A 22843-nucleotide genomic window follows, 5' to 3' on the forward strand; every position below is an offset into this window, starting at 1 on the left:
AGCATTCAGATATTCAAGAAGAATCCTTCCAGGCCTATGAGGACTCTGATGCTGAGGAATCAATCCCCTCTGCCTCTCCTCCAGAGGATTTCTCTTTTGGTGAAGTCCTGCACTTTATGAGGGAACATTTCCAATGGCAGGGTCAGGAATTCTCTGATTCCAGGAAAAGGCTGCACCTTCCTAAAGCTTCCCAGCACAGACCATTAGCTATTCCTCCTGTGATGGATGTTTTGGATGATGTTTTCTCCGATTCCAGTGCTAACCCTGACTCTCTCCCCCCTGCTCCTGTCAAGCCAGACAGATATTACAGAGTCCCTGACACTCACAAACATCTCTTTAAGGCCCACACCGTGGATTTAGAAACTATTTCACAGGGTCCCAAGGGAGTGGCTACCTCCACTGCCAAAAATCCTTTGCCAGCGGATAGGGAAGCCAGGTCTATGGAGAGATGGGGTAAAAAAGTTTATACCTCTACCACCCTAGCAATGAGGTCTCTTAACTGCCTTTTTCATATGTTCCAGTACCAGGATTTTTTACTGGATGATTTACAGAAGAAGTTAGCCTCCCCGAGCCTATTGACAGAAAGGCATTGCAGGATCACATACATAACACTCAGCAGGTTAACAATCATTTTCTTCAGTGTGGTTATGATGCATTGGAAGCTTCATGTAGGGCAGCTATGACTGGGGCTGTGATACGTAGACATGCTTGGTTAAAAGATCAGCCACTGCCAGACCATGTCAAAGTAAAGTTACTTGATGCACCTCTGGAAAAACAGAAGCTTTTTGGCGCTAATGCACAAGATGTGTTGAAGTCCATTGAGGAAAAAGCTAAGTCAGTACAGACAGTCAAGGATTTCCTCCAGGTTCAGCCACCCAGATTCAGTAGAAACTGGCCTTCAAAAAATTGGTCCTTCCCAGACTCGGACAGGTTTCAAAGTGGAAAGAACAGGCGTGGCCGAGGCCAATACCGAGGCTCCTACAGGGGACGCCAATGGCAACCTACAAATCAAAGAAGTGCCGCAGCCAGTCCAGCTGCACCACAAGGACAATCACAATGACTTGACTTTCATACCGCCTACAAGGGCTCAGACAGAAGCACCCTTGGGCGGAAAATTAGCCTTATTCTCAAAAAACTGGCATATCTTAACCAAGGACAGTTGGATTCTGGATTTAATAGACAAGGGTTACAGATTCCACTTCCATACTTTACCTACAAGACAAGGCATGCCAAACCTGCCACACCATCAAAGGGCAGAGGCACTCATTCAAGTTTCAAAGCTATTAAGTATAAAAGCAATAGAAAAGGTAGCTCCCCAGGAACAAGGCCAGGGATTCTATTCAAGACTGTTCCTTATTCCAAGAAAGGAAAACAAATGGAGGCCTATACTGGACTTGTCTACTCTAAATACCTTTCTCATTGTGCCAAAGTTCAAAATGCTAATGTTACAGCAACTCCTTCCCATGCTGGGCAAGGGGTCTTGGCTGGTCACTCTGGACCTCAAGGAGGCATACCTGCATGTCCCAATCAGACAAAGCTGCAGAAGATACCTCAGATTTCTTGCAGGGACAGAGCACTATCAATTCTCAGCATTGCCGTTTGGCTTATCTACTGCGCCCAGAGTGTTCACGAAATGCCTGGCATCAGTAGTGGCACACTGCAGACTCCAGGGAATTTAAATATACCCCTACCTGGATGACTGCCTCATACAAGCAGACAACAGACAAACCTTAATAAAAAACTTGGACTATGTCATGCAATTACTACAGGCCTTGGGATACACAGTCAACATTCAAAAGTCAAGGCTACTGCCATCCCAACAGATTATTTTTCTAGGAGCCAAACTGGACACTCAAACACAAATGGCCTACCTCACAGAGGAAAAAACAGCAGCAGTTACCAGAGTACTTCAAAGGCCTAGCACAGCTCCCACAGCTGACTGCAAGGAAACTCCTGCAGGCCCTGGGGTTCATGGCATCATGCATTCTCCTGATACCTTTGGCAAGACTTCATATGAGAAAGCTGCAATGGTATTTGAAAAGCTTATAGTCACAACACAGCCAAAGCCTAGAGGACGTAATCCCACTTATTCCATGTCTGCAAAAGGAATTCTTGTGGTGGGCTCAAGCAAGTCAATTAAACAAAGGCATGTCTTTCAACAGACCTCAAGCAGGTCAAATAATTACAGCAGACGCCTCCGATCATGGATGGGGGGCGCACATGGAGGGCAGATGCGTTCAAGGTCAATGGACGCCAAAGGAAAGACATCTGCACATAAACCAAAAAGAGATGCTGGCAGTGATACATGCAATCGAGAGTTTCGAAAAATCACTGCAGCAAGGACATTTACTAATAAGGACAGACAACACCACTGTCATGTGGTATATAAACAAGCAGGGAGGGACTCATTCATACCCCCTCTGCAGACTAACAATGATTCTCTGGGAAAAAGCACTGAGTCGGAAGATACACCTGCAATCCCAGTTTGTGCCAGGCAAGGACAATGTACTGGCGGACAAGTTGAGCAGAAATTTCTTGGATCCACACAAATGGATGCTGCATCCACACATGTTCTCACAAATAACAAAGACATGGGGAAGACTGGACATAGATCTATTTGCGTCTCACACGAATTATCACCTGGAAAAGTTCTGTACCAGGACCCACCATGCACTAGCCTGGGCAATGGATGCTCTCTCCTTCAGCTGGAATTCCCTAAAAATTTATGCATTTCCCCCTCTGCCACTGTTGACCAAGGTGATCCTGAAGATCAAAGCAGAACAACCAACGGGCATTTTGATAGCTCCAGACTGGCCAAAGCAACACTGGTACCCATTGCTATTGAGCATAACTCGGACCAAACCGTGGCCTCTGCCCCTATGGCCCCTGCTCCTAACACAACACAACTACAGGACTGTTCACCAAAACCTGAAAACATTACATCTGACAGCCTGGAGGTTACTTTAACTCCTTCCGCTTCCAATCTTTCCAAGGCAGTTCAGGACATCTTATTGGAAGCACGCATATCATCCACCAGAAAAGCCTATTCAGCCAAGTGGAAGAGATTCAGGGCTGCCAACAGGGGTCAGGATACAAAAGTACTGAGTATACCTCAGATATTGGAATACTTGGCAGAAATGTTTCATTCTGGACTCTCATATTCTTCCATAAAGATTCATGCCTCAGCAATCTCAGCAAGATACAATTGTGATCCACCAGTGTTCTCACATCCTTTGCTAAGACAGTTCCTGAGAGGAATAAAGAATATCAAGCCTCCCAGAAAACAACCAGTACCTGCATGGGACCTCAATTTTGTGCTGGAAGAATTATCTCTGCCTCCCTTTGAGCCAGCAGCAACCTCGGAGATGCAATTTCTATCATGGAAAACGTTTTTTCTTTTGGCAGTCACATCAGCAAGAAGAGTCTCGGAGATACAGGCACTCATGGCAGTACCTCCTTTCCTCATTTTCCATCAGGACAGAGTCTCTCTAAGAACAAATCCTTCTTTCATGCCAAAGGTGATTTCCAGGGTGTCTCTAAATCAAGCTATTCACCTTCCTACCTTCTTCCCCAATCCTCAAAATAGAGGGGAAAGACTGCTGCATACCTTGGACATACACAGGCAACTACGCTACTACTTGGACAGAACTAAGGCCACCAGAAAGTCTGACCAGCTGTTTGTAGCCTATGCTGCTGGCATACAAGGAAAAGCAATCTCCAAGCAAACAATTTCAAAATGGATTGGACACTGCATCAGATTCTGCTATTCTCACCATGGAAAAAGTGTGCCAGCCAATATTAGGCCACATTCCACCAGAGCTATAGCCACATCCACAGCTTTCCTTAGAGGAGTGGCTACAAAGGACATTCTAGAGGCTGCTACATGGAGCTCCGTGCATACATTTACCAAACACTACAACTTGCCTTTATACTCCAGATCCCAAGCAGGCTTTGCTTCGGCAGTCCTGCAGGGCATTTTAGCTACACCATCTTTTTCTTAGCTCCATCCACCCCCAGCTTGGCTATGGTATTAAACCCATATGTTATGACTGCAGTTGCATTCTTGAAGGACATAGTACAGTTTTGTACCTACCATAAATGTAGATGTCCGATAGATATGCAACTGCAGTCGGATTTTCCCTCCCGCCTTCCCCTCTTTTCCTTCATTTGGGTCCATTCCCCCTATTCCTATCAGCTGGGGGTATCTCCTATGGTGTATCTGTTTATTACTGTTGTGCATGTCTGGAATTGTTTATCCATTCACCAAATTTAGCCTTCCTAGGAGGGCACCTGGCATCTGGGGCAAGAAACACTGAAGAAGATGGCGTCGGCCGATGCCTTTATACTCCAGCCGTTGTGACGTCGGACAGGAGGCGACTCCAGCCGACGCCGGACCCAGACTTTGGAATTCGGCCGACCGAGGGCTGCCTGGGGCAGGACAACCCATATGTTATGACTGCAGTTGCATATCTATCAGACATCTACATTTATGGTAGGTAAAAAACTGTACTTTTTCCAGTACCTACCATTATAGCAGTCCTATTTGTTGATAAAGATGGAATCTTAGATTATCACCACGGTTAAATAACTGTGTCAGCCATTTATTAAGATAAACAAAGATGCTGAATTTGTATGTATGGGATGAAGGAAAGTGGCATTTTGTGCTAGAAATTGGACAAAAAAGGGCTTGAGCTGAAATGGTACTCCAGAAAAAAGATGTAAATGTCAGCTAAATAAGATTAATAATTTCACCTCTCTGGAGAGCTTGTTATACCTGTTAGGAGCGGTTACGCATGTGTTCCAATACAAGAAAACTGAAAGACGTGAAAAAAAAAAACTAAACTAGAATCAAATGTTAACCTGAAATTCCCTGAGGCCAGGGCAGCATCTTGTGCTTTAATAAGTAATAAGCCAGAGAACGCTGGTATGTTGCTTGAGTGCTTTCAGGAATTACCAAGAAACACATGTATGCACAGCAGGAGTTAGAAGAGAAAAGATTTCGAATACATTCTTTAAAATTATTTTGTATAAAGGATCATTTATGTTATGAACATAGTACATTAACCACATTACCAGAAAAGGCAGAAGGTTTATTAAAATAATTTAGACCTCAGAATATGCCACAACTAACTTTATATCTAAGACTGGTAAACTATAAACAGAAGTTTCTGTGGAACCTCTCAACAGCGCTACACCCAAGAAAGTCACTGTTTCAAGATGGGTCTGAATTAAAACAAATGCAGGTCTATGAACAAACCTTCAAGGGCTTGAAAGAAATAGTTATACTGAACAACGTACTTATCAACCCCAATTCTTCTTTAGCTATTAGTTTAACGTGATGTTCCTTCACATGCAACTGGTACTGTAATATAGCACAAACTCTAAGATGGTACAGAGACGCCCATACCATTTGCTTCCAGGTTATTAACTACAGCTGGAATATGAATATAGTTTGGTAAACTGACAGCTCATTATCCTGGCATGGAGGCTGAAGAAATTTGGACCTGCATTGATAGAGAAAGTTTACACTGATTATAGATTATTCATTACGGCTAACTGTTATTGACACAAGAAAAGCTGTATTTATAATGATTACAGACAAGGCATAATTCTGGCCCTTTTTGCTATGGACACATAAATGATGTTGAAAAAGAAGAAACAGATCAACACATTATTACAAACAGACTGTCATGACTGTTATAAAATGTTTGGAGAACCAACATTTTTGGTGTGTGTTTCTTGTGTATGTCTTTCCATGTGAATGTGTGTATATATGTACGTGTGTCTATATCTGCTTCTACATGTGTATCTATTCTGTGTGACCTTCTGTCTGTGTTTGGTGTATCTGAGTGCGTATGAGTATTTATATTACTTACATAAGTTATATTTTGTATGTAAAATACTTCCTTCAACAGCAGTTACATATGTTACAGCTACAGCAACTTGAAACAATAGGCAGAGAAACTATTTTACATCAACAATATAAAAAATGTATATAATCACAAAAAAGTAAATATGGAACAATTGAGCAGTCCATTATCTAAGTGCATTAATGCCATCCAGGGAGGGTGTTATTTCTCCAATTTCATCTACCCTGGAGATCATTATTGCGCTTAATATGCTGTTCCCCCATGGGGCTCCACATAATGCCATCTGACTAGCTTCATAGTTAGGGTCTATCTATCATAACTATATATTTTTCAGTGTGGAAACAGCAGAAAATAGTGATAAGTCACAGATACTCAAAGTAACTTTACCTTAATGGCTTATACCATGATTTAAGGTCCCTGTACATTTATGTGGGTTCCAGGGAACCTTTAAGAATTCCCTTTATATTAGTAAATGGCTGTGCCTTCGTTGAAGGTTGAACGTCAAACTGGCACCTCGGCATTCGTCAAAATCTACTGCCAATCATTAGCGGACCGGAGTTCCGCTGTTGTGACCCCTAACCAGGAAAAGCCGAAAGACAACAGCAACATTAGTTTAAGATGGAGCACTGTGTTAATTTTATTTATTTATTTATTTGACATTTGGTTACCGGAAAAGTCAGACTGGGTAAGAAATCCATTTTCAGTGGAGGCCCAGTCAGAAAAAGCTCCAATACAGAAAAAAAAAGAAAAAAATAAAAGTTTTACATAGTAAACAATAGAAAACAAAGACAATTTACAGATGAAACCCAGAAAAGTCACATACAAACGTTATACATGGGAAGATTAACAAGCATAACTAACATACAAGCACTTTTACAAAGAAATTTAATCATACCTTTGTACAAACATTTTTCATAGAATAAGTAAATAAACAACAAGAGAGCAAAGCAATGAAGGGGTATAAAATGCTGATATAAAGTCCCATAGACCAAGTGGCTCAAAGTCCATAAAGTGCAATATAATCCAACGCAGTTCAGTGGTAATCTATCTGCATTGCAATAAATTTCCTTTTTTACCACTGAACTGCGTTGGATTATATTGCACTTTATGGACTTTGAGCCACTTGGTCTATGGGACTTTATATCAGCATTTTATACCCCTTCATTGCTTTGCTCTCTTGTTGTTTATTTACTTATTTGATTTTTGCTGTTAACATTAGACCATTAACTCCGAGCGGAAATTTTCGTTATTTGATTTTTCATAGAATGTTAGACAAAATATGGTAAACATTATATCTGTCGTAGGAGGCACAGTTTGCAATAATAAGGGATTACATCAGTAAATATTTTAACAATAAAGAGAGAACTGTATAATTGGTCAGATTATTTGAGTATAATACAGAGATAACACTTATTAAATAGTAGTGACAGAGAAATATAATTAGGATTGGAGGTAGGGTGGTGAAGGTAAGCAGTGAAGGGGGAAAAAGAAAGAGTTAAGTTAGAGATTTAAAGAGATTTAATAAGAGGAAGGTAAATATATTGAACAACAAGAAATTGGTGCTTGGGTAGAGTACACTAGTGGATATAAAATGGAGAAGGAAGGTGAGAGTTAGGGATGGTTTTTGCAATATAGATAAAGATGAATGAGATGAGGCTAGAGGGGAGGAAGTGGGAGAGGGGTAGTTGAATTAGAGATGAATGTGAGTGTAAAGAGGTAAGAGAGAGGAAGTGAGAGTCTGGTAGTTGAAATAGAGTAAGTAGGAAGATGGGGAATCAGCTTGGTTTGGAACAGGAACAGATACATGACTTGAGTAGGAAATATTTTAATTTAAACTTGAATTTCTTGAGTTTTGAGGTAGTTCTGATGTCTAAGGGTAATGTGTTGCATAAGTTGGTCACAGAGTAGGAGTATAAACATTGTCCAGCAGAAAGTTAGAAGTAGCTTGTCTTTAGAGCGGAGAGCCCAGCTCGGTGTGCAGATTTGCAGTATTGAATTTAAGGCAGGACAGATTTCAGGTTTATAGATAATTTTATGAGAAATTGTTAGTTGGAGATAGTTTAGATGCTGGGGGAGTTTGAGCCAGTTAAGGGGGCTAAGAACACTACAGTGTTGTTTATAGTATGATATATGTCTATTGCAAATTTAGCAATTTTATTGTAGAAGGATTTGAGCTTGTTTTTTAGTGTATTTTGAAGGTTGTTTAGGGGCACCATATAGTAGGGAGGGTAGCAGGTAAGTTGAGGCTAATGTTGATTTGGTGGATGTATCCATGAGGTTTTTGTGCCAATATAGCATTCCTAGTTTGTGATCCCTTTTTTTGATAGTGTCATGTATGTGAAGGTCAAAGGTAACTTTATTGTCTATTGTTACCTCTAACAGTTTGGTGTGTGGAACTGCTTTGATTTCTATGTTGTTTAGCGAATGTATCTTGAAGTCAGTTAAAAGTGTCCTTAGTGTAAAAAGGAGGAGTTTGGTTTTGTTGGGATTGAGTAATAGCTGTGCACTATTGAGCCAGGACTCAATGGAGGAGAAGGCAGTTTGGGTTATTTGTCTAAGGTGTGCTATGTTGTTGGAAGAGGAGATGAGAGTTGAGTCATCTGCATATTGGATTAGGGAGCTTTGACAAGAAGCAGTATGGATGCTATTTATGAAGGTATTGAAGAGGAGGGATCCAAGGATGGATACTTGTGGAACTCTGGTTTTATTGGTTAGATATTGTAAGAGGAACCTTGTCACTTTACACATTGTTGTCTGTCAAATAGGTAGCTAGAAAACCACTGTTGAGAGGCTTGAGAGAAGCCTAGGTAGGAAAGTTGCAGTAAAGGTTTTAGGTGTGAGACTGTGTCAAAGGCTTTCGATAGAGATAGTGCTGAGGTTACTTGACCAGAGTCTCTTGCTTTGTTAATTGTGTCCATGAAGGATATTAATGCAGTTGTTGTACTGCATGCTGGTCTAACGTTTTGCTGGTGGGTGTAAGTACATTGTTGTGAATAACATGGTAAAGGAGTTGTTTATATACGCATTTTTCTAAGAGTCTGAAAAGAGGAGATAGGATGGCAATGTGACGTTAGTTAGACCAGTCATTAGATTTTCCTCCTTTATGTAAAGGGATTATAATTGATTTTTTCCAGAGGGAAGGGACATAGGATTCTATGCTGGATCTATTGATGAGAATAACTGGGTAGCCAATGGCATCAGCAGCAATATTTAGGTATTCAGATGGGAGGTTGTCGGCAGTGTTTAATTTTATATAGTAGGTGGCGTATATAGTTAGTGGGTACAGGTTGCAGTGAAACACATGGAGGTTAGGAGACTATTTGGAATTATTTGAGATAAGAGGGAAGTGAAAGCTGTATGTTTGGATGATGTTTGAGAAAGAGGTGAGTTGAGATTAGTTGTGGAATTGGGACTGAGGGACTTACTAGGGTTATTGACCAAGCTGGCTATACTTTCTATAAAGTGAGTGTAAATATTTCTGCAATTTGAGATGGAGAATTGTCTGTGACTGGAGTGGGATTTTGTTTGAACCCTGAGGTAAGTAGTGATGAAATGGCAGACCAAAACTTTTGGTGGTTGTTTTTGTGGTCAGTTAGTTGTTCTGTAAAATACTGTGTCCTATCACTGGCTATAAACTTTTTTGCTTGCGTAGTTTTGTAGATTGAGATAATTTCTGCTCTGCTGCCATTCCAACTAAGCTTTGTCTCTTCTTCTTCTTTTGGCTTTTCCTGGTTAGGGATCGCCACAGCAGATCACTTGTCTGCTTATGATTGGCAGTAGAGTTTTACAGTGTCAAATTGCCAGCCCAGCGCCCAACCTTCCGCGGAAGGTACACACACTCATGCCAATTTACAGTGTCTAATCCACTTACAGCATGTCTTTGGGATGTGGGAGGAAACCCACGCGACCACAGGGAGGACATGCAGACTCCACGCAGAAGGCACCCCAGCCGAGGATCGAACCGGAGAACCTCTTGCTGAGAGGTGACAACACTAACCGCTGCACCACTGTGGCCACCCCTTCCAAGCTTTGTCTCTATTTACTAGTAATTTTTTGTGGACTTTGTTAGCCAGAGTGCATGGTTAATTTTTCGTTCTTTTTGTTTGAAGAGGAGCTAGGCTATTAAGGGTGTCAATAAATAGTTTGTTGAAGTAACTGACTGCATCATCTAGGGGTGGTGTTTTAGCATGGACTAGTTTAAGAATTTTAGCATATAAATAAAAAGTTGCTGGTTAAAGTTAGTTAGATTATGGGACATTTTGTAGTTGTGGCCTTTGGGTGAGTGGGTAGGTGGTCACTTAATGTATCTGGGAGAGTACTGGAGTTGCAATATTTACTAGTATCTGTGACTAAGATCCAGTCCAGAATAATTCCTTGGCTGTTATTTTTATGAATTCTAGTTGGAGTTGTAATAAGTTGTGTGAATCCAAAAAGATTTAAACTATTAAGTAAATTAATAAAAAAAAAAAGTCACCGCAGAACATCAACAAGGCTTTATTCAAAATGACTGCAGACAAAGTCTTTATTCATAAATGACTATGCGCTTTTGTCTTAAAGTAAGATTTCTTCAGAGTGAACGTAAACACAAATCACTGCAACATGTATACACCTGACTATTACAATGCACCAATCAACAATTGCCAGCAATTAACTACCATAGTAACTCCAAATTTCAATTCTAAATACCCTTTAACATGCTCAAACAATATGGACGCAATAATGAGGCATAAATGTGCACTGGCCACACTTAAACAAAAATAAAAGATATGAAGTATTTAATAAATACCTTAATCAAAATAATGAAAATAGCAGTGAAAAATATAAAAAAATATAAAGAATATATAATTATAGTGTCCAAAAGTCCTACATTTTGGCAGGTCTAATTTTTAATACACTAGAGATAGAAATACTATAATTAACTCTAGGCAAGAGAGTAGCATTAAGCCTCAGCTGCTGTCATAACTCTTTGTAACACAAAACCATATCTAAATTTCCACTTAAGGGTGTTGCAGAAACCCTATCAATGACAAAAAGGTTATTATTTTTTTAAATTCGAACACATCTGAGAATGACGGAACAAGAGACTGCGTATGTCCCCTTGTATGCGAATATTGTACTTGCGATATGGGAGAAGACTGTTTTCTTCACCCTTGAATTTTTGGTTTTCATCTATGGCTATTACAGATACCTGGATGATGTGTTGATTTTATGGAAGGGGAGTAGGGAACAGTAGAACTATTTTTATAATATATGGGGGAGTTCTACTAATTTTCAGAAGTACACATACACTAGTGACCCTAATTCCATTAACTATCTAGATTTAACTATAGGGAAATATCTTTCCAAGTGTTGCTTCACCTACACTATTTTTAGAAAAGAGACATTTACTAGCACCTCTTTACATTTTGATAGTTGCCATCCCCGTTTTCATAAAAGATCGGTAGTAAAAGGACAAATGGTGAGGCTTTCGAGGTTAATTTCTGTTGATAATATACTTTTTAAAGAACTGCACCATTTGATTTGCCTTTTTTTTTGGATAGAGGTTATCTAATTACATTTTTAAACAATATAAAAGATGAGGTCGTAAGACATAGGACTGATTGTTTTCTACCTATTGTAAGATCAAGTGAAATTATTTCTTCTTCTGCTACATTTACAGCACTCATAGTAATGATCTTTGTTATATTAACAATACGGATTCTTTAGTTATTCCTTTTAGTAATACAACACACCTATATGTGGATGTGGTTAAAAAGTATTGGAATATAATATTTGGTGAGGAGTTGAAAAAAGAATTGGGGGAGTCACACATTATTATTTATTCTAAAGGGACTAATTCAAAGGGCTTTTTTGAATCTGGGACAGGTAGAGTTACATGGAGTAACAGTTTACTGCAGAAATGCGAATGTTGTAGGGTATGCAGGTTTATTTATACAGGACCATATGTTACTGTTTATCAGTATGGTTGCTCTATTCCCTGTCCGGGGAAGCTAAATTGTAATACAGTGCATTTAGTTTATTTAGCGTTATGCTCTTCTTGTGATACTTTTTACATTGGGAAGATAAAGAAGATGCTGAGGGATAGGATTAGTGAGCACCTTTATGATATTCCAAAGAAAAAGTCAAGTAATGCCTTGTACCGTCATTGCCAAGTGTGTTTTAATTTAAAAAAATTCACCTTTTTTGTCATTGATAGGGTTTTTGCAACACCCTTAAGTGAAGATTTAGATGTGGTTTTGTGCTACAAAGAATTATGCTGACAAATTAGGCTTAATGCTACTCTCTTGCCTGGCATTAATGATAGTATTTCTAGCTCTAGTGTATTAAAAATTAGAGCTGCCAAAGTTTAGCACTTTTGGACACTATTTTTATATTTTTCATTGCTATTTTCATTATTTTTGATTAGGGTATTTATTAAAAATGTTATACTTCATATCTTTTTTTTGTTTAAGTGTGGCCAGTTGCATATTTATACGTCAATATTGCATCTATATTGTTTGAGCATGTTAAAGGGTATTTAGAATTGAAATTTGGAGTTACTATGGTAGTTAATTGCTGACAGTTGTTGATTGGTTAATTATAATAGTCAGGTGTATATATGTTGCAGTGATTTGTGTTTATGTTCACTCTGAAGAAGTCTTACTTTAAGATGAAAGTGCTTAGTCATTTATGAATAAAGTCTTTGTCCACAGTCATTTTGAATAAAGCCTTGCCCATGTTCTACAGTGACTTTTTATTTTTATTTTTATTAATTTACCTTTTTGTTTTATCATTTACTGTTGTTTTTGCTTACTGGTTTGGTCATGATTGAGCCTGGACTGTGAGGCTTGTTCTTTATAGCGTTACCAGGAGATATCGCTCTGCTAATTCAGCAGATTTCTAAATATGCTTCCCCATCTTCAAATGCTTCAAATGCTGCTGGTGAAGGGACTACCAGTCAGAATTATTTTCTAACATTGCTCGTCTTAATAGACATGATTCAGGTCATGGTGGCTAAAATTTTTCTGGTAGCCCTAGCAACCAGCAGTTTGTTTTTGCTATCTCAGAAGCCCCTTAAGTCACGGAAGTTGATTTTCATTTATGGCTTTGTTCTTACTCTCCTGTTTTTACTGAGTAATCTGGTCAGCTCGGCTCTGGTATACAAGGTTCACTTAAGGGTTTTGAAAATAAGCTTTGGAAGATACGGAGTTTGCAATTAGAGAACTCCTATTTCTTTCAATGTATTTAAGAAAACATCATTCTTAAGGGTTTGAGAATTTGGAAATGCCCAAATGGAGTGGACGGTGACTTTGATTTGTACTGTGAGATTGTCAAGGTTTATAATGGTACAGGTATTGCTCTTCTTAAACTTTTAATTAAGGATAATGAGCATAAAATTTCTATTCTAGATGCTGAGTTGAGGGTGCTGAATGACATTATTCGTAATGACTTATCTTCTTCAACCATTAAGCAGCAATTGTTTGGATTATTTTCAAAGATTTACATTGATATTGCTGACATTAAGAAACATAAATTGCGGAAACTTGAAAGGGACAGGGCAAATTCTGAACAGGAGAAAGCCTATTTTGTTAAACATTTAGCTAGGGGAAGCAGAAAGGTTTCCTTCATGAATAATTTTGATTCGGTCAGAGACTCTTTGGCTACTGGTCGAGCTTATGATGAAGGTGGTGATGAAGAGGTTTTATTGGAATTTCCACCAGTCAGACGACCTCAGAGGTTGGTGATTCATACTCAGAGTTACAATCATGGCTCATGAGCTGGTTTGAAATGCCAACACAGAAGATCAACTTTCAATCGATGAGTGAGGGGCAGAGGATGAGACAGACATTGACATTGTGTAAATGTGGTTGTCATTTGGTAATGGACTCTAATGAGGCGGATACCTTTAAAATTTTTACTTTATCCAGTATTGAATGGTCTGATAATTACATGTCTATTTTTAAAAAAGGATTTTCTTCTATTCCTAGTGATAATCTGGATATTGTGCAGGCCTTAGTTAAGTTTAAACTGTTTTGTAGGAATTGTAACTTGAAATTGCATTTTGTAGATTGTAATGATGTTGATTCTTGAAATGTTGTTGTACTTCATGGGAAAAGTACTTATTTACCATCTGTGAACCCCTCAGTTTCAATTTTTGAAAGGTTATGTGAATATCAGTTTAGATTGTTGTATAATAAAAACCGAAAAATACATGGTGATAATTTGTCAGTGGTTGATAGGGAGCTTCTTTTTGAGTTGTTCCATGATAAGAGTATCCGTATCATGAAACCTGACAAAAAAAGAGGGCTGGGCAGTACCTTATATTCCTCAAAAATGATTCAACTTCTAGCTAATGAAAATACATATAAGAGCATCCCTTAATGTGATTAATATGGCTTTTGCCAGACTCAGTGTTTTATTATTGGATATGGTTACATAGGGTGAATTGTCCCATGATGTTTGGGAATTTGTGAATGTTGATAGACCAAAGCTGGCAAATATTTTCAGTATACCAATGGTACATAAGGATGCTCATGATCCTCCCCTTAGGCCTATAGTTTCAGCAAAGGACTCTAAGACAGAGCCCTTGGCTAAATATGTGGATTTTAAATGTAAGTCTATTTTAGAGGTGGAAAAGCACATTTTAAAGGGATCCCGGAATTTACTGGAGAACTTGAATTCCCTGGATTTTTTGGATAGTGTAATGTTTATTACGATCAATGTGATTGATCTTTTTACAGTGATCCCCCATTAGACTGGTGTGGATTGTTTTTTGAAATATTTATATACATTTTCCACACTGCCTGCTGAGGAAATCCACTCCCTTACAGCTCTGTTGGAGCTTGGTTTAACTAGTATTTTTTTACAGTTTGAAGGAGAATACTTTCACCATGTCTCAGGTGTAGCCATGGGGGCACCTGTGCCCCCTTGCACACTACTTGCGATGTGGGAGAAGACTGTTGTCTTCACCCCTGAATTTTTCGTTTTTGTACATATTCATATGCTTCATTTCTGTTTTCATTATTTTTGATTAGGGTATTTATTAAAAATGTTATACATCATGTCTTTTATGTTTAAGTATGGCCAGTTGCACATTTATGCCTCATTACTGCATCCATTTTGTTTGAGCATGTTAAAGGCTATTTAGAATTGAAATTTGGATTTGCTATGGTAGTTAACTGCTGGCAATTGTTGATTGGTGCACTGTAATTGTCAGGTGTATATATGTTGCATTGATTTGTGTTTGTATTCACTATGAAGAAGTCTTACTTTAAGATGAAAGCACGTAGACATTTATGAATAAAGCCTTTGTCCGCACTCATTTTGAATAATGCCTTGACTGTGTTCTCCAGTGACTTTTTATTTTTATTAATTTACTTGCTTGTTTTTTCGTTTACTGTTTTTTTTTTGCTTACAGATTTCAACTATTAACTGGGAAGTCGGAGATTACGTTTTGCCAGTTGATATTAACATCACCCATGAAGATAGTTTAATTGGATATATTTTGTGACGTCCAAGATAGGATGTCTTTTGATACTAGGAGTGTTGTGACTGGGGGGAATGTAGAGAACTGTAATGCAAAGTTGTTTACTTTTATTAAGATTTAAGAATGCTGTGAGGATTTTGGTATTTCTGAATTTTGGGATAGGCTTGAAGTAGAGTAGTACTGTATATGAGTTGGAATAGATTAAAGCTACTCTTCCTGCTTTTTTTTATGAATTCTATCAGATCTTATTATGTTAAAGCCTGGACGGAGCAGTTCGGTGCCTTGTATATTTTGCTTTAGCCATGTGTCTGCGATTGCAAGTATATCGGGGATATGGTGTGATCTAGTTTGTTATTTTGTTACACATGCTACATAGGTTTAGTGTAACTAGAAATAGAGTGTTAGATGAATTTCTATTATAACAAAGGGAAGTTTAAGGTAGGTCCTGGATTTGGGTGGGTGTCCCCACATTGGGATAAATCAGAGAAGTGGGAGACATAATGGGTTGATACAAATAGGCATTACTTTTGATTTTAGTTTTCAGAGGAGTGATGGTTTCGGATTAAAGGAGGGTTGTAAAAATGTTGTATTTTTTAAATTGAAGGAAGTGTGACTTAAGCAGGCTGGGTGATATATTAGAGTAGTTCTTTGTTTTTCAAAGCCAGTGTCGGGTGACTTAAGCAGGCTAGGTGATATATTAGAGTAGTTCTTTGTTTTTCAAAGCCTGTGTTGGGTAACTTAAGTAGGCTGGGTGATATATTAGAGTAGTTCTTTGTTTTTCAAAGTCTGTGTTGGGTAACTTAAGCAGGCTGGGTAATATATTAGAGTAGTTCTTTGTTTTTCAAAGTCTGTGTTGGGTAACTTAAGCAGGCTAGGTGATATATTAGAGTAGTTCTTTGTTTTTCAAAGTCTGTGTTGGGTAACTTAAGCAGGCTGGGTGATATATTAGAGTAGTTCTTTGTTTTTCAAAGTCTGTGTTGGGTAACTTAAGTAGGCTAGGTGATATATTAGAGTAGTTCTTTGTTTTTCAAAGCCAGTGTTGGGTAACTTAAGCAGGCTGGGTGATATATTAGAGTAGTTCTTTGTTTTTCAAAGTCTGTGTTGGGTAACTTAAGTAGGCTAGGTGATATATTAGAGTAGTTCTTTGTTTTTCAAAGCCAGTGTCGGGTGACTTAAGCAGGCTGGGTGATATATTAGAGTAGTTCTTTGTTTTTCAAAGTCTGTGTTGGGTAACTTAAGTAGGCTGGGTGATATATTAGAGTAGTTCTTTGTTTTTCAAAGTCTGTGTTGGGTAACTTAAGCAGGCTAGGTGATATATTAGAGTAGTTCTTTGTTTTTCAAAGTCTGTGTTGGGTAACTTAAGCAGGCTAGGTGACATATTAGAGTAGTTCTTTGTTTTTCAAAGTCTGTGTTGGGTAACTTAAGCAGGCTAGGTGATATATTAGAGTAGTTCTTTGTTTTTCAAAGTCTGTGTTGGGTAACTTAAGTAGGCTGGGTGATATATTAGAGTAGTTCTTTGTTTTTCAAAGCCTGTGTCGGGTGACTTAAGCAGGCTGGGTGATATATTAGAGTAGTTCTTTGTTTTTCAAAGTCTGTGTTGGGTAACTTAAGCAGGCTAGGTGATATATTAGAGTAGTTCTTTGTTTTTCAAAGTCTGTGTTGGGTAACTTAAGTAGGCTGGGTGATATATTAGAGTAGTTCTTTGTTTTTCAAAGTCTGTGTTGGGTAACTTAAGCAGGCTAGGTGATATATTAGAGTAGTTCTTTGTTTTTCAAAGCCTGTGTCAGGTGACTTAAGCAGGCTAGGTGATATAATAGAGTAGTTCTTTGTTTTTCAAAGCCTGTGTCGGGTGACTTAAGCAGGCTGGGTGATATATTAGAGTAGTTCTTTGTTTTTCAAAGTCTGTGTTGGGTAACTTAAGCAGGCTGGGTGATATATTAGAGTAGTTCTTTGTTTTTCAAAGTCTGTGTTGGGTAACTTAAGTAGGCTGGGTGATATATTAGAGTAGTTCTTTGTTTTTCAAAGCCTGTGTCGGGTGACTTAAGCAGGCTGGGTGATATATTAGAGTAGTTCTTTGTTTTTCAAAGTCTGTGTTGGGTAACTTAAGCAGGCTAGGTGACATATTAGAGTAGTTCTTTGTTTTTCAAAGTCTGTGTTGGGTAACTTAAGCAGGCTAGGTGACATATTAGAGTAGTTCTTTGTTTTTCAAAGTCTGTGTTGGGTAACTTAAGCAGGCTAGGTGATATATTAGAGTAGTTCTTTGTTTTTCAAAGTCTGTGTTGGGTAACTTAAGCAGGCTGGGTGATAGAGTAGTTCTTTGTTTTTCAAAGTCTGTGTTGGGTAACTTAAGTAGGCTGGGTGATATATTAGAGTAGTTCTTTGTTTTTCAAAGTCTGTGTTGGGTAACTTAAGCAGGCTAGGTGATATATTAGAGTAGTTCTTTGTTTTTCAAAGTCTGTGTTGGGTAACTTAAGCAGGCTGGGTGATATATTAGAGTAGTGCTTTGTTTTTCAAAGCCTGTGTTGGGTAACTTAAGCAGGCTAGGTGATATATTAAAGTAGTTCTTTGTTTTTCAAAGCCAGTGTCGGGTGACTTAAGCAGGCTAGGTGATATATTAGAGTAGTTCTTTGTTTTTCAAAGCCTGTGTTGGGTAACTTAAGCAGGCTAGGTGATATATTAGAGTAGTTCTTTGTTTTTCAAAGCCAGTTTCGGGTGACTTAAGCAGGCTAGGTGATATATTAGAGTAGTTCTTTGTTTTTCAAAGCCTGTGTTTGGTAACTTAAGCAGGCTAGGTGATATATTAGAGTAGTTCTTTGTTTTTCAAAGCCAGTGTCGGGTGACTTAAGCAGGCTAGGTGATATATTAGAGTAGTTCTTTGTTTTTCAAAGCCAGTGTCGGGTGACTTAAGCAGGCTAGGTGATATATTAGAGTAGTTCTTTGTTTTTCAAAGTCTGTGTTGGGTAACTTAAGCAGGCTAGGTGATATATTAGAGTAGTTCTTTGTTTTTCAAAGTCTGTGTTGGGTGACTTAAGTAGGCTAGGTGATATATTAGAGTAGTTCTTTGTTTTTCAAAGCCTGTGTCGGGTGACTTAAGTGGGCTGGGTGATATATTAGAGTAGTTCTTTGTTTTTCAAAGCCTGTGTCGGGTGACTTAAGTGGGCTGGGTGATATATTAGAGTAGTTCTTTGTTTTTCAAAGCCAGTGTCGGGTGACTTAAGCAGGCTAGGTGATATATTAGAGTAGTTCTTTGTTTTTCAAAGCCTGTGTCGGGTGACTTAAGCAGGCTAGGTGATATATTAGAGTCGTTCTTTGTTTTTCAAAGCCAGTGTCGGGTGACTTAAGCAGGCTAGGTGATATATTAGAGAAGTTCTTTGTTTTTCAAAGTCTGTGTTGGGTAACTTAAGTAGGCTGGGTGATATATTAGAGTAGTTCTTTGTTTTTCAAAGCCTGTGTCGAGTGACTTAAGCAGGCTGGGTGATATATTAGAGTAGTTCTTTGTTTTTCAAAGTCTGTGTTGGGTAACTTAAGCAGGCTGGGTGATATATTAGAGTAGTTCTTTGTTTTTCAAAGCCAGTGTCGGGTGACTTAAGTGGGCTGGGTGATATAATAGAGAAGTTCTTTGTTTTTCAAAGCCAATGTCAGATGTAATAGATTTTTTTGATTACATTTATTTTTTTAGGTTTTGATGGAAGTATAGTATGTTAGGGGTAACTGAGTTAGTGTAAGATAGAGAAGGTAGATTACTGCATGATAGGGGTTTGCCATTTTAAGAAAAGCTGGTAGGAGAGAGAGAGAGAATAGAGAGAGGAAGATATATGGTTTAGATGGAATTAGTAAGGGGGATTGATGTGATATGTAGGAAGGGATAAGGTAGCTGTTGTGATTAATTTGATTAGTTGATTAGGGGTGGGGTAGAGTATGAGATAATATAGAATTAAATGTGATTGGCTGGAGTGTTGGAGGGCGGAGGGTTATGGTTGGTATAAATGTAGTTGAAGTGGGTCATTTATACTTGGTCATGAATGGCGCAAAAGACATTTAGAAATGTGTGCTGTTTCTAGCCTTTGTTCAGAAGGTAAGTTTAACTCTGCCAGTTATTTAGTTGTAGGATTGGTAATGCCATGCTTCTGTTTAGAGCTAATTCAAAAGTCAGTACCAATGCTATGCTTTATTTTTTGTTCATACATAGTTAATTTCTCTAATAATAGTTCATATAGTCACTTAAAGGGTTATTATCAATATCTTTGGTCATAAGACGTAAAATAAAATATTTTTTTGGTTTTAGTTTTTTTAAGTATGACACTTATTGTCTAAATAATATTTACAGTCAATCATATTTTGCACATATATTAGGCCTTCAGAAAATAGTGCCAATTCCTCTGAGTTTCTGCACTGATTTGTAAAGCATGGAATGTTAGTGTCTTCCCTAATTCTGTTCACCAAGTGCTCATTTGCAGTGGTGAACAAAATAAGAGACTCAGGGGAGTCTTCTTTTTATCACTTAATTGGATACCCTTGTATTTAAAAGGACCTATTTTAGTGTACATTTGAGAACATTGTTATGGTTCATTAAATAATATAATAATATGCCTGGGAGAGTGAAAGCATAATATAGCAGATTACCTTTTCCGTCTCACCTTTGGGTTAAATACACATATTTATTTTGTTATTCAGGTAAGCTCATTTGACACAGATGCCTCTTTTCAGGGATGAGCTGGAAACTCTGTCTGGTTAAGTGACTTGTTTAGAGCCACACAATTTGCAAGTGGAGACCGAGAGAATCCAACAAAAGCAAGTACTACAAGATGGAACCGATTAACAGCTCATATTCTTAAGCCAATTGGGGCTTCCTATTTAGGTGAAAATACATTAGGGACTTGAAATAAGAGTCCATTTTCTATATATATATATATATATATATATATATATATATATATGTATGTATATGTGTGTGTGTCTGTATATATATATATATATATATATATATATATATATATATATATATATATATATATATATATATATATATATATTTTTTTTACATTTCTGTTTTGTTGCTAGAAGTTTCCATTGTTGACTACAGGAAAAGAACAAGGAACTGAGGCAGTGAGCATACCCCTTTTCCTAGGTGTAAGTGATGTCAGCATTGGCATCACTTCCATAAACACAAGTGATGAGAATTCTATCAGTGGTAGAACAGTAGATGCAGGATATCCTGTTTGACATTGATTCCTGCAAGTACTCCCAGAGCTGAACATTCTTACCTGCAAAATATAGAATTTTTTAGGAATACGTGAGTAAGGATATGTTTGAGAAAGTTCAAGATTACCAGTTGGTTATAGCACTATTGTAGTAAGATGGAGATCTGTTCTCTGTTCTTAACACAGTACTTATCTTCTTTTTCATCTACATACATTTGTGATTTGATTATTTAGAACTGCACTTAGAAATTGTCCCATAGTGGCCAGCACTGCATATTTTGTTTACTATTACAGCTGGACCATTCGGTGCTGCAGACTCAATGGGTTACCTTTTGAGAGGGTTTGAGAAGAAAGATAAGAGCATCTCAGCCACAGTGCCGTTTATGCTTTCAGAGGATTTTTTTACTGTAAGCCATGAACTCCTGTGGCTTGCTAAGAAATGTGGCATTAGTGGACGTGCATGCAATAGTGCCACGAAGGAACTCCCCCATCCACTCAGTGACACCTCCCTCTCTAGCTGATCACCACACATTCTGGCTGCTGTTCCGCATTGATGGATCTGGTATTTCCCAAATGGCATAGCTGACATATTTCTTAATGTACATTAATTATGCTGGCATATAATTATATATATTATAATATTATAATTATACAGTACACAGTGATTAGTGTTCAAAAGCATGCATGCCGATCCAGTCAGCATGCCCACTGTAAATTGAGCATACCCCACTAGAAGGACATTTGGATGGGAAAGTATTGTTAAGTAGTCTGACAGTAATGTAGTGAAAGAGATGTGTTCCTGGCATGATCCTAAATCAGACTGCTGAAGTCACAGCCATTGCATCATCTGTAACTGATTTTTGTGCATCTTCAGCTGCTAACACTTTGGGGATGATATAGAAAGTTTGGATATGCTTGTATATAACAACAAATATGAAGCAAACCTCCAAACTGCTGTTTTATGAGGGACAGTGCAAACTCTGAAAAAAATGATGACATTCTGCAGAACTCAGGACAGTTGAAAATTATAGTTACCGACAGTACAATTGATTGTACTGCTGTTAACCTTTCCTTTCAGCATTTCTGACTTAGCAGAACATGCCTCATTGTCTTCATTTTTTGCCCTGTTCCTCACAAAAGTTTAAATATTCTTGCAAATCAGTTATGATTTCCATAATGCCAGACATTACAGTTTTCCACACATGCAAAAAAAAAAAAAAAGAAACAAATGAGAGAATAAGTGAGAGAGACAGAGAGAGACCCCTTTTTGAAATGCTCTCTCCTGTAGCTCCTCTTTTGCATGGGGGTGTATGTACTGTATCCATGAGCAGTACTCAGAAAATATGAAGAAAGCAAAAGAACACTAAAGAGCCATTATACAAAGACATTATTTAAGAAAGGCAAGTCATTTTTTTCCAAAAAATGTCATTGCCTGTCAATAACCAACTCCTGGAGGTGGCTATCGCAGGATTTACCCACAGTTGGCTTTATTTGATCTCTTGGACTTCACCCTTGTCATCAAACCACACCAGCAATTGGTAAACCCTATGATAGCCACACCCACTTGTGTGTTATTTCTTAAGGTAAATCATGGTGGCCCTAAGTAACTATGTGCATTCCCTCTACTCATTGACTGGACCCTTTCTTGCATGCCAGTTAATCTCGCAGTGCCTTATATTCTCTCAGTTCCGTTTTTGGCTGTTCTCATATAGCTACATATTCTAGTCTCCCACCAGGACACAAGTGCTCTTCAGCAATTACATTCTGCTTGCTGAGCACACTCAAGCAAATCTGCAGTCTGCGGCTACCACTCCACCCATACAGCATAAGAAGGAATCAGTACTGCAAACTAAACAGGGATATACAAAAAAATAGAAGCAGCAAAACAAACTAAATAAAAATGCTGGCAGGCAGATTTTCACAGGCACAAATCACTCAGGTGATGATAAACCAGTGATGAAGTTAACACTTGTTTAACAAAAGCGCTCACATTTTATTTGTTTTTCTTGTGGATTTTTATCATTAAATACACCTTTGGTTTATCATCACCTGAGTGATTTGTGCCTGTGAAACTTTGCCTGCCAGCATTTTTATTTAAACAAGGATATACATTTTGAGCCTGAAGAGCAGGGTCAGTCCACCCAGGTATTCTACTTGTATGTTTATGAGAGTGAAGCTATTACATTAGCAGTATTTCTTAGTAGTTTTCAGCATGCTAATAAAACTGACTGTCGTAGCCTTGTGCCCCCCCCCCAGCTAGTGCAGTAATCCTAACTGTCCAATAGACAGTATACATTTAATTCAGA

General features: G+C 38.2%; 1 protein-coding gene across 2 annotated transcripts in view; it reads left to right on the forward strand.

Annotated features, from left to right (window-relative positions):
- RASSF5 (Ras association domain family member 5) overlaps positions 1–22843 on the forward strand; it is a 757171-nt gene that overhangs the window by 168544 nt on the left and 565784 nt on the right. The window lies entirely within an intron of this gene.

The sequence above is a fragment of the Protopterus annectens genome, chromosome 7.part0 (assembly GCF_019279795.1).
Source record: "Protopterus annectens isolate FY-2018-M chromosome 7.part0, PAN1.0, whole genome shotgun sequence".
NCBI classification, from domain to species: domain Eukaryota; kingdom Metazoa; phylum Chordata; order Ceratodontiformes; family Protopteridae; genus Protopterus; species Protopterus annectens.